Here is an 11,134-nt window from a genome sequence, read left to right as displayed (position 1 = left end):
ATTGCAAAACTATGTAGTCAATTGAACAAGTAAAATAATATGATGAACAACGTAAAAGATGGAAGGATATGGAGTGATTCCGGGCTGCTCATTGGCTGTAAAATTGATGGTAAACGATCAAGAGACTTGTCCTTGCCTTCTTCTACCTTCCCTAGCCGCCAAGACACCAAGACCTAGCTTGCAAAAAACTTTTTCTCTTTTCTTCTTTTCTGCCCAGCTGCGATCGGAAGGTTTAAGGCCCCCTTTGGGTTTTTTTTTTCTTTTTTTTATTATAATATTAACAGGAGGCTTGGGCTTTTCCATGATGTAAACGGGCCGGCTTTGAGTTTTACATGTAAACTTATGCGTAGAAGACTCGTAAACTGCTCCAAAAGTCCGGTTTTTCTTCCTTTCCACCCTTTGCCTACAAGATAAATAAAAATATGTAAAACCTATCTAAAACAAGTTAAAATACATAAAATGTAATACAATACATAGATAAAAGGTGCGGAAAATACGTGTGCTTTACAACACACCACATCACACAACCGTAGGTTATAAGGTAACACATACTCATACATATATATATATATATATATATATATATATATATATATATAATCTCAAAATATACCATATCGAAAGTAAGCCATCCTTAGTCACGAATGGCAAACTAACGTCACTAATCATAGGCCATAAGGTAACACATGCATCTACATACATACATCCCTATATATATATACATATATATATATATAGCATCCCAAAATATACCATATTACAAGCAAGCCTATGGGCCATAAGGTAATATATAATAATCAGTTCAATACATGAACTAAGTAAATAGGTCTACTCGTATTCAATTACTACACAGCCTATTAACATCCTCGAGTCTAGACCATAACCAGGTATATAACCTTAAGGAATTTATGACCAAACGAGTCTAAAATATCCTAATGCACAGAATGTAACTCACACTGGGTTTTCATAATTGCACAAACATTATCAAAACAATACAATGATCTTCAAATTGTTTTAACGAGTAAAATCGGGTAAAACTGTAATTGAGTGTGTATGCCAGCCCAAAACATAAAAAGAGTTAAAAAAGGGCATCATGAACTCACCTGACACAAGGTATGATTTCACCACAAGCTAGAGGACCCCTAAGTAATCCCAAAACTCAAACAACTGTCGGTTTACATACAAACATTACTAACGACATCGAAAGGACTCGTTTATCCTACGAGATGTTCTAACATGGTTCGAGTTACCTAAAGCCCCGACCTCATCAAACTCAATCATAACAGCCCCTGGGGCCTTAAGTTTACCAAAACGACCCATAGATACTCCCGGGTGTAAAGAATTCCCAAATTACCCCCGAATGCACTAGGTGATACTAACACGCGCGTTTAAGAGTCGTTTAGGCAGTTAACATCCAACTCAACCCCGTGTGGACCCAATATGATAAATTCACAGCCAATAAGTCCACACGACGCTACACGAGTCAAATGGGTCGGTAACTCGTAAGTACAACGCACCAACTATCCAATAAACGAAATTGCGCATTGCACCGACACGTTTGAGTAACCGACAACCAATTCAGCCCCATAACTTATAAAAATGATTTTTCAACAGCCCGTACATCAAACCAAGTTCCCCCGAGCTGAATTGGTCGTTAATCACTTCAACCCTCGCGTTAAACGCATCAAACTACAATTCTAGGCAACCGAACACTAACAATCAAACTACAACTAGTTGACCAATCTAACAAACACCAACGAACATGGTTTTTAAGTATGTTATACTAGACATACCTAGGAAGACTTTGGTGCAAAAACCTCAACCAAAACAGTCCTGGAACTGCTCAATTGGACAGCCACTCGGTAAACCTAAAACAAGCGGTTTAACGACGAATAAACGAGCCATAAGGATGAATTAAGGTGAAAAATAGTTGTAGACATCTAATACCGACCTGGAATTGAACTTTGGATGGCTGATTGCAAGGAAAACGAGGAGGGGGGGGGGCTGTTAGGCGCCGATCGGGATTTAGGGTGAGGCTAGGGTTTAATTTTTTTTATAAATAATATATTAACAATATACATTCTGGCCTCTCCACTTTACTAATGGTTGAACTTGTAAGAAAGTTATGTATGACAAGCTTACGAGGGTGGCAAGGAGCTCTCGGGAGAATGCCGGGTCAAGCCCGAGAGGTGCACACAACAGTACAAGGTTAAACCTTTTATCGGAAATTAACGGACGTTACAAGTTTATCCCCCTAAAATTGGGATTCGTCCCTGAATCCCGCCACACTGGAACCAGCACGGATTGAGATAATTCAAAACATCACATCCTACACAGAACGGGTATAAATAGCACCCCTACTAATGATATCGTACCACTTCCTAGCCAAACAATTACACACGAAAGCATTCGAGAGGGAGATAAATGGGCAGTGCAATTTTAACGAATAAAACATTTACAATGGGTTACCTGAAATGGTGTCCGCATCCTCCTTTGCCTCCTTCTTCGAGATACTAAAGGCACTCGCCTTAACCTTCGGTCTTTCTTCCATTTCCCCCCTCGATGAAGTCCCCTGCTCGGATCCCCCCGCCCTATTGGTATGGCAATTTGACGCTAAATGTCCAGACCCCCTACATCAGAAACAAATCAAAATCGGGCACTCATAGCTGGCGTGTCCAGTCTTCCCACAACGAAAACAGGGCATAGCCCCAGGCCTGCATTCCCCCCCGATGCGGTTTCCCGCACTTCCTGCATCCATCGCTATACCCCTTAACCTTACGATCCGACGTCTCCGTCCTCGCTTTCTTCCCAGCCGACACAAAATCATTGCCCCCATAATGTTTGCCATTGGAGTTAGAGCTCGGTTTCCAATATTTTCCAAATTCAGTTGGGCTCACCATCTCTCTCTGTTCATACAATGTACCTGCCAGGGTAACAACCGAATGGAAAGAGCTCATGCCGGTGGTCACCACCCCCCTATGAACATCTACCGGAAGACCCTTCACGTACTTTTTGATTCTTTTACTTTCATGTGTAACTAGATCGGGACATAAGCGAGCCATTTGGTTGAATTTTGTAGTATACTCTCGATGTGACATATCACCAGCTTCTAAAACTAAGAACTCCTGCTCCATCTTATCTAATTCATGCGGAGGGCAAAAATGATCGATAACCAACTGCTTCAACTCTTCCCAAGCCATCCTCCTAATAGAACGATTACCCATAGCCTGAGCTAGAGTATTCCACCAACACAGCGCCTCGGAACGAAACGAGGCAGTAGCATAAGTCACCATGTCCTCCTATTTGCACTTACTAACCCTCAATATGGCTTTCATCTCTCTAACCCACTGATGAGCTGCCAACGCATCTTTAGTACCATCGAAAGCGGGAGGGTCGCACTTCTTGAAATCCCTATAGGAACAACCTTTAGAAGATACACTAAACGCACGAACTTCTTCCTCCCACTCGCTTGACACCACCACCTTGTCTTCAACCTGAGTCTCTTGACCCTTTCCCTGCTTATCCGCACTCTTACCAACCATTGACTCTTTTGCAACCCTAACCGCCTCAGCAACAATCTCGGGAATAACGCTCTGAAGTACCTGATAAACCTCATCTGTGATGGCCACGCGTATAGCGGGGCCTAAGGCGGGGCTATCCCCCTCTCCCTGAATCAGGGTCCCTTCTTGCTGCGGAGTCAGGCTCTCTCTCTCACTCTCGGCACGTGGCCTACGACCACGACCTCTAGGACGACCACTCCTCGCCGTACGGGTTGTAACATTTCGGGTTTTTACCATATTCGTTTGTTTTCATTTTGTCATTGTACGAACATCTTTCGGATCCTAATCTTTAATAAAATTTTGCAATTATAAGTATTCACTTTCAGCCCTCCATGATTTATTTAATGTTTGTTCTTTATTTATACTACAAAAGTGCATGTATAACATAGTAAAATCCATATATTTTTAAAAGCTAACAAAATTAAATCATATTTGTATGACATAATTATAGATATATTAAAACACAATACACGTGCTTCCTTTTTCCTTAATCTGTCGAGATATGCACACACATATAAGTCATACATTTTTTTATCCAATTCTTGAGATAACTTCCAACTCTCCTAAAAATATAACCCCTTCGATTCTCTACTAAATAACATATGCAATTCCAAGTGTCTAGTCATAACATTTTAAAGTTACAAAACCATTTCCTTCCTACATTTCTTTTTCTTTATCTATTTACCTTCTAGATGATAGTTGACTTAGCAAAGATATTTCAAATCTTGCAAAGAAATCCAGAAGTCAACTTCTTGGACTCTTCAATATCTTGGACAACCTTACACTCCACTCCAACACCTACAAAATCTACCAAATCTTTCACTGTCTCTATCCTAGATTCTACCAGTAGCTGAAAGTCAACTTTGAAGGCTCATATCTCACTCCAAATTCAACTAAATGGCTCCATTCTTCTTCTATATTAACCTTCAATCTCCTCCTGAAAGATTAACACCAACCTCACTTCATTTTATCAAGTTTTCGACCTTTAAATCCACTTAACATCAATACTGTGCAAGAACCGATACTGCAGTGATACTTTTGCTTTGTCATCCTGTTTAAGGTATCAAACGAACTCCGATTTCGTTGATTCTTTTTCCCACTTCTAAGGATTTCATTAATGTTTAGTTTGGTTGAATTCCCAGGTGCATTTGATGCCTAGAAACGACCCGACATTCTCCCAAAAGAGTCACAAGTTCTAGAGGCATCATAGGTGAATTTGCACTCTTGTTGTTTTGTGAGTTCAAAAGCCTTTATGCTCACGAAACTTTTCTTAACTCTTGCAAGGTTCAAAACCCTCCATTAACAAACAAAAAATACCCTTGAACCCTTACGATTGGCTGGAATCAATCAAGAGAGAAGACTCGTTATTCTTTTTCTTAATTATTATTAACTCGCTTATTACTAAGGTGAGTTTTGTCATCCCCCCGTTTTCACATATTTTCAAAAGTTTTGGGGGCGTATACGTACTTATAATATTTCATATTATACATATCTTAACATTAGCAAATGTGGTATTGTGTGTGAATTACTAGACCTAGTTGCTAAATTGATTACTTATTTAATTTGCGCATTTGGAGAGGTCCACCATATTCTCAATATAGTATGATCATTCGAACGTCTAGTTTTAACCGGCGCCCGATTCGCTTGGCAATGGTTCACTTGACACTTAGTTGCTCATTGGTTTGGTTTATTTACCGCTTTACTTGCGTTTTGCTACTTTTCATATTATATATATCATTGCAAAATTAATGGCATGCTCACTCAACATTTTTTGTTGACAAAACTATTGTATTTTCTATGTATATGCAGGTTATCGTTTAAACTGAAGACTTGGAGTATTGGAATGCTAGATTGAGACCTTATGCCATTTCAAGAAACACTTTATTTAAGTTATAATTTGGATTATTTCTATTTTGTCATGGGTTATTGTTTGGAAATTAAATTACTATTTTTGGATATTATTTGGTTATTTTTGGAATGAATTAATTATTAGATATTGTCACAATTATTGCATGATAGTTACCTCGAGCTATGAGTAATCATGCTCACACCCCGGCATTTCCGACTTAGGTTGGGGTGTGACACGGGTATTGGCCATATCCTATTCCTACAAGGACAGAACCCTGACACGGTCAGACACAGGTAGTATTTAGAACATGAAAGATAACGGTAAACTACTAATAACGTTGATCAAGTGTTATTAATTGTTCACTTTACCCGCCCATCCTAAGCACCCCCTGCCCCTAACCATATTAGCATCCCATCTAACATTTAAGCAAATATGCACATAATAGAACTCTAATACTTATAAAAATGAATAAACAAATATAAAATTTACCTCTTGGCGTGCAGCTACTCACAGTTGGCTTTTCTAGTCTTTTCTTTTACAGATCGAGTCCAAGCATTCGAGAATGCTCGGATCCCTCGAACCATGGCTCTGATACCAACTTGTAAGACCTCGAACCCCGGGAATCTTACAGTTGGTAATCACATCCACAATTTCACCAAAAATTTAAAACCAAACGTTTCATTTTATTTAAAACCAGTTCAGAGTAATATAACAGCGGAAATTCATAAGCATCAAAAATTCCCAAAACCGGAAAAATACCAAATGAAAAACAGTGGAAAAAATTTAAGTATCTAAAATCCCAAAACTGAATATAAAGTAAAGTGTTTGTTTTATTTTAAAGTCTTCGTCTAGAAATGCCTTCAACTCCGAGTAGCATCCAGCACGTCCAAGCGGTAACATCCACTCCTTAACCTGAAAGTCAATCTAACATACACACAAAGTTAGCTAGAGCTGAGTGAGTTCAAGTTTTCATAAACAATAATTCATACTGTATTTCAAAGTTATAGCTCTAAACAGCAGAGAGGATAATAATAAAATAAATGAATATAGTTCACCAAATAATACATTCATCGTCGAACACACGTACACGGGCCTCTCCACCACGAGTCAAGACTCGAGTAATATATTTGACCCAGACGCGGTAAGACCTAAGCACGTGACACGAGCCTCTCCACCACGAGTCAAACCCGAGTAATATATTTGACTCGGTCACAGCTTACACATCCAAACACGTGATACGGGCCTCTCCACCACGAGTACAACCCGAGTAATATATTTGACCCGAACACGGTTTAACATACAACGGGCCTCTTCACCACGGGATTTGAAAACCCGAGTAATATATTTGACCCGCCAAAATGATGATCACCCCACACGAGCCTCTCCACCATGGGATTTGAAAACCCGAGTAATATATTTGATCCGACCGTAATCACCATGCACACATACATCAATAAGCCTACTCACATCATTCCTTGCCACAAAGAACTAAATATCATCACACAACCGTAGGCTTTAAGGTAACACATACTCATACATATATATAATCCCAAAATATACCATATCGTAAGTAAGCCATCCTTAGTCACGAATGGCAAACTAACATCACTAATCATAGGCCATAAGGTAACACATGCATCTACATACATACATCCCTATATATATATCATCCCAAAATATACCATATTACAAGCAAGCCTATGGGCCATAAGGTAATATAATAATCAGTTCAATACATGAACTAAGTAAATAGGTCTACTCATATTCAATTACTACACAGCCTATTAACATCCTCGAGTCTAGACCATAACCAGGTATATAACCTTAAGGAATTTATGACCAAACGAGTCTAAAATATCCTAAGGCACAGAATGTAACTTACACTGGGTTTTCACAATTGCACAAACATTATCAAAACAATACAATGATCTTCAAATTGTTTTAACGAGTAAAATCGGGTAAAACTGTAATTGAGTGTGTATGCCAGCCCAAAACGTAAAAAGAGTTAAAAAAGGGCATCATGAACTCACCTGACACAAGGTACGATTTCACCACAAGCTAGAGGACCCCTAAGTAATCCCAAACCTCAAACACCTGTCGGTTTACATACAAACATTAATAACGATATCGAAAGGACTCGTTTATCCTACAAGATGTTCTAACATGGTTCGAGTTACCTAAAGCCCCGACCTCATCAAACTCAATCATAACAGCCCCTGGGGCCTTAAGTTTACCAAAACGACCCATAGATACTCCCGGGTGTAAAGAATTCCCAAATTACCCCCGAAGGCACTGGGTGATACTAACACGTGCATTTAAGAGTCGTTTAGGCAGTTAACATCCAACTCAACCCTGTGTGGACCCAATATGATAAATTCACAGCCAATAACTCCACACGACGCTACACGAGTCAAATGGGTCGGTAACTCGCAAGTACAACGCACCAACTATCCAATAAACGAAATTGCGCGTTGTACCGACCCGTTTGAGTAACCGACAACCAATTCAGCCCCATAACTTATAAAAATGATTTTTCAACAGCCCGTACATCAAACCAAATTCCCCCGAGCTGAATTGGTCGTTAATCACTTCAACCCTCACATTAAACGCATCAAATTACAATTCTAGTCAACCAAACACTAACAATCAAACTACAACTAGTTGATCAATCTAACAAACACCAATGAACATGGTTTTTAAGTATGTTATACTAGACATACCTAGGAAGACTTTGGTGCAAAAACCTCAACCAAAACAGTCCCGGAACTGCTCAATTGGATAGCCACTCGGTAAACCTAAAACAAGCGGTTTAACGACGAATAAACAAGCCATAAGGATGAATTAAGGTGAAAAAGAGTTGTAGACATCTAATACCGACCTGGAATTGAACTTTGGATGGCTGGACGGTGGCTGATTGCACCCAAAACGAGGAGGGGGGCTGTTGGGCGCCGATCGGGATTTAGGGTGAGGCTAGGGTTTATTTTTTTTATAAATAATATATTAACAATATACATTCTGGCCCCTCCACTTTACTAATGGTTGAACTTGTAAGAAAGTTATGTATGACAAGCTTACGAGGATGGCAAGGAGCTCTTGGGAGAATGCCGGGTAAAGCCCGGGAGGTGCACACAACACTACAAGGTTAAACCTTTTATCGGAAATTAACAGACGTTACAATAATTCGGATTTGAATTTTCGGATATTTTGGATGCGGATTAGGATTCTGATTTTTTTAACACCTCTACTTACATGTTAAAGATTCGCTTCATTAATAATTATTTTTGGTAATTTTAGCGGTTTTTAACTCGAATCATTTGCCAAACAAGTCTCTAGTGTTCGATTAATATATGGTTCTGTCTGGCCTTGAATTACTTGAGGAAGTGCTCTCATATTAGCCTACCCTAGGACATGAACAAGATGACATTAAATAGATTTTGTTATAACTTAACTTATCAAGATATGATATAATGATGTTAGATGCCATTATATATGTATATTAATTCTCAAGTGTTAGTTTACTCGTATATATTTACTATTCATAAACACAACTAATTGCTTTTAACCATGTGTCTAAGGAAGTTAATCATTTATAACTAACTTTTAATGTTACATATTTTATTTTCTAACATCTTTTTTACTTTCGTTTCTTAAATTCCGAATCACTGTTAATACTTATTTTTATTTACCGTCTACACATAAGTTGCTTGGATATAAATTTGAATACAAACGACAATGTTTCTACGTCCTCTTCGATATAAAGTTGGTTCAATACCGAGCTCATGCAATGCATGACCAAAACACGTATACCAGATATAATATATTTTTGTTTTCTCCACAACAACTTAGTTTTTATAAAGACAACCTTATTTCTACATACGTTTTGATATAATTTATTAAAATCGAGCCATTTTAACGTGTGAACAAACTTTATTAACTTAGTGTTTTATCAAAGTTCTCATTACAACATGCGGACTAATGTGTATCAACAATATTCCCGCTGCAAAGCACGGGAACATTTTCTAGTTACATTAGTAACACTTAGGGACCCTCAATACACAAGATAATATTTGTTTTTTTTATTGATAGTGGTACTTTATATTATCTAAAAGGTGACACGACTATGTGTATTTCCATGCATGGTTGTGCCCGGAAAGGTTAATAGTCGTTTCTAGCAACTTAGCAAGCTTGTAAGCTTACTATGACATCTTAAGCCATACAATCATGGTTGAAGATAATATTTGACTTTTAAAGATACGACAAATTGGCAATTACATATTTTACTCATGTAACTTTTTAAAACTAGATTCAAATATGTTATTTGACAAACTATAGGACTACTAGTTCTTTTTTTTTGGCGGGATAATATGTTGTCGGATCCGCATGAAGGAAGGTCTACTTTTCGACTAGCGGACATTCTTGTGTTTGGATGGGCGGGGGGAAGCATGCTTGTGTGGACCTTACTGGGGTGTCCCCTCTGGTTGGGCTTAGGGACACCGGGTTTGTTACTAAGCAAGCCGTATTAAAAGCAGAAGCAGGAAAAATTGCTAAGCACAAGAAGACGTGTTTTGAGAATCAACACGCCTTCATTCTTTTGCTTTCTATATATTTGGATCTTTTGCCTCCGATACTGCTACGCTTCTAAAAAGAGTCCAGTGGGTCGTGCACAGTAACTCAACGACGTCAAAGAACGATAACTTTGTTTTCAGTAGGATCGATTTTGCTATTCAAAAAAAGGTAGCGACACAGCTTGTTACCCGCTTACCTGCATCTCTATTGTAATTGGATCCTTTTATTGTTCATAAGTTTCTTTAAGAATATATTCTTCTTAGTTTTGACCATCATACATAGTTTACACACATACACATGTTATCAATATATAGTTCCTTTAACCGTACTAACTTCTCGTTCTTAGTTTAGTCCTCATAAAGAAACAAAAACCCTTGTCTAACATTCAAGGCAGGCTCCAACCATGAATATCAAGATGTGGCGTAGCTCAACGGTCAAAGCTGATCATGTTTGTGACCGTCTTTGTTTGACTACTCGTGACCCAAGCGGGTGTTTAAAGTCCGTGTGGAAAGTTATATGGCAGAAGTTAAGGAGAGAACGAAAGAAGTTTTTAATGAGGTCGCCCACAAACCATGCTCAAGTTTCTTATGACGAGGAAAGTTATGCCCAAAACTTCGATCAAGGATCAGAATGGAGAAACGACATTGATATACCGCCTCGATCATTCTCCGTTCAATACTCAAATCCACATTCTCCTATCTCGTAGATGTAATCACTTTATCGACTTCTTTTCGAGTCACATGATTATTTCCATTGTCATGATTGTAATATAAATGCGTATTTTTCAATTTTTCTCCCCTCTATTTGTTCGTTTCTTGTAATAGTACAGAATGAAAACTCATTTGATTTGAGAAAACCCGTGAAAACCGTATGTAACATCGTTTTCTTGTTTTTTTGTTTTTTTTACATATGTAATATATGTTGTTACATTTAATACAAAACATTGAAAAATTTTAAAAATAATTGTTTTGCTATTTTTTTTTTCACTTTTTACTAACTTTTACATATATTTTCAGGAGAGAGAAAAAGGTATTTTGTCCTTTACATTTTTTATTAACTTTAATTGTGTGTCATAAAATTTAAACTTTAATTAAAAACATATGATTAAAAATGGATTTATAGAGTTTTCTTAACTTAAGTGAGTTTTCATTTTATCCTT

The sequence above is a fragment of the Bidens hawaiensis genome, unplaced genomic scaffold (assembly GCF_021521415.1).
Source record: "Bidens hawaiensis isolate Kalapana, Puna unplaced genomic scaffold, B.hawaiensis_p1.1 tig00024419_1, whole genome shotgun sequence".
NCBI lineage: Eukaryota > Viridiplantae > Streptophyta > Magnoliopsida > Asterales > Asteraceae > Bidens > Bidens hawaiensis.
This window is presented reverse-complemented; position numbering follows the sequence as displayed.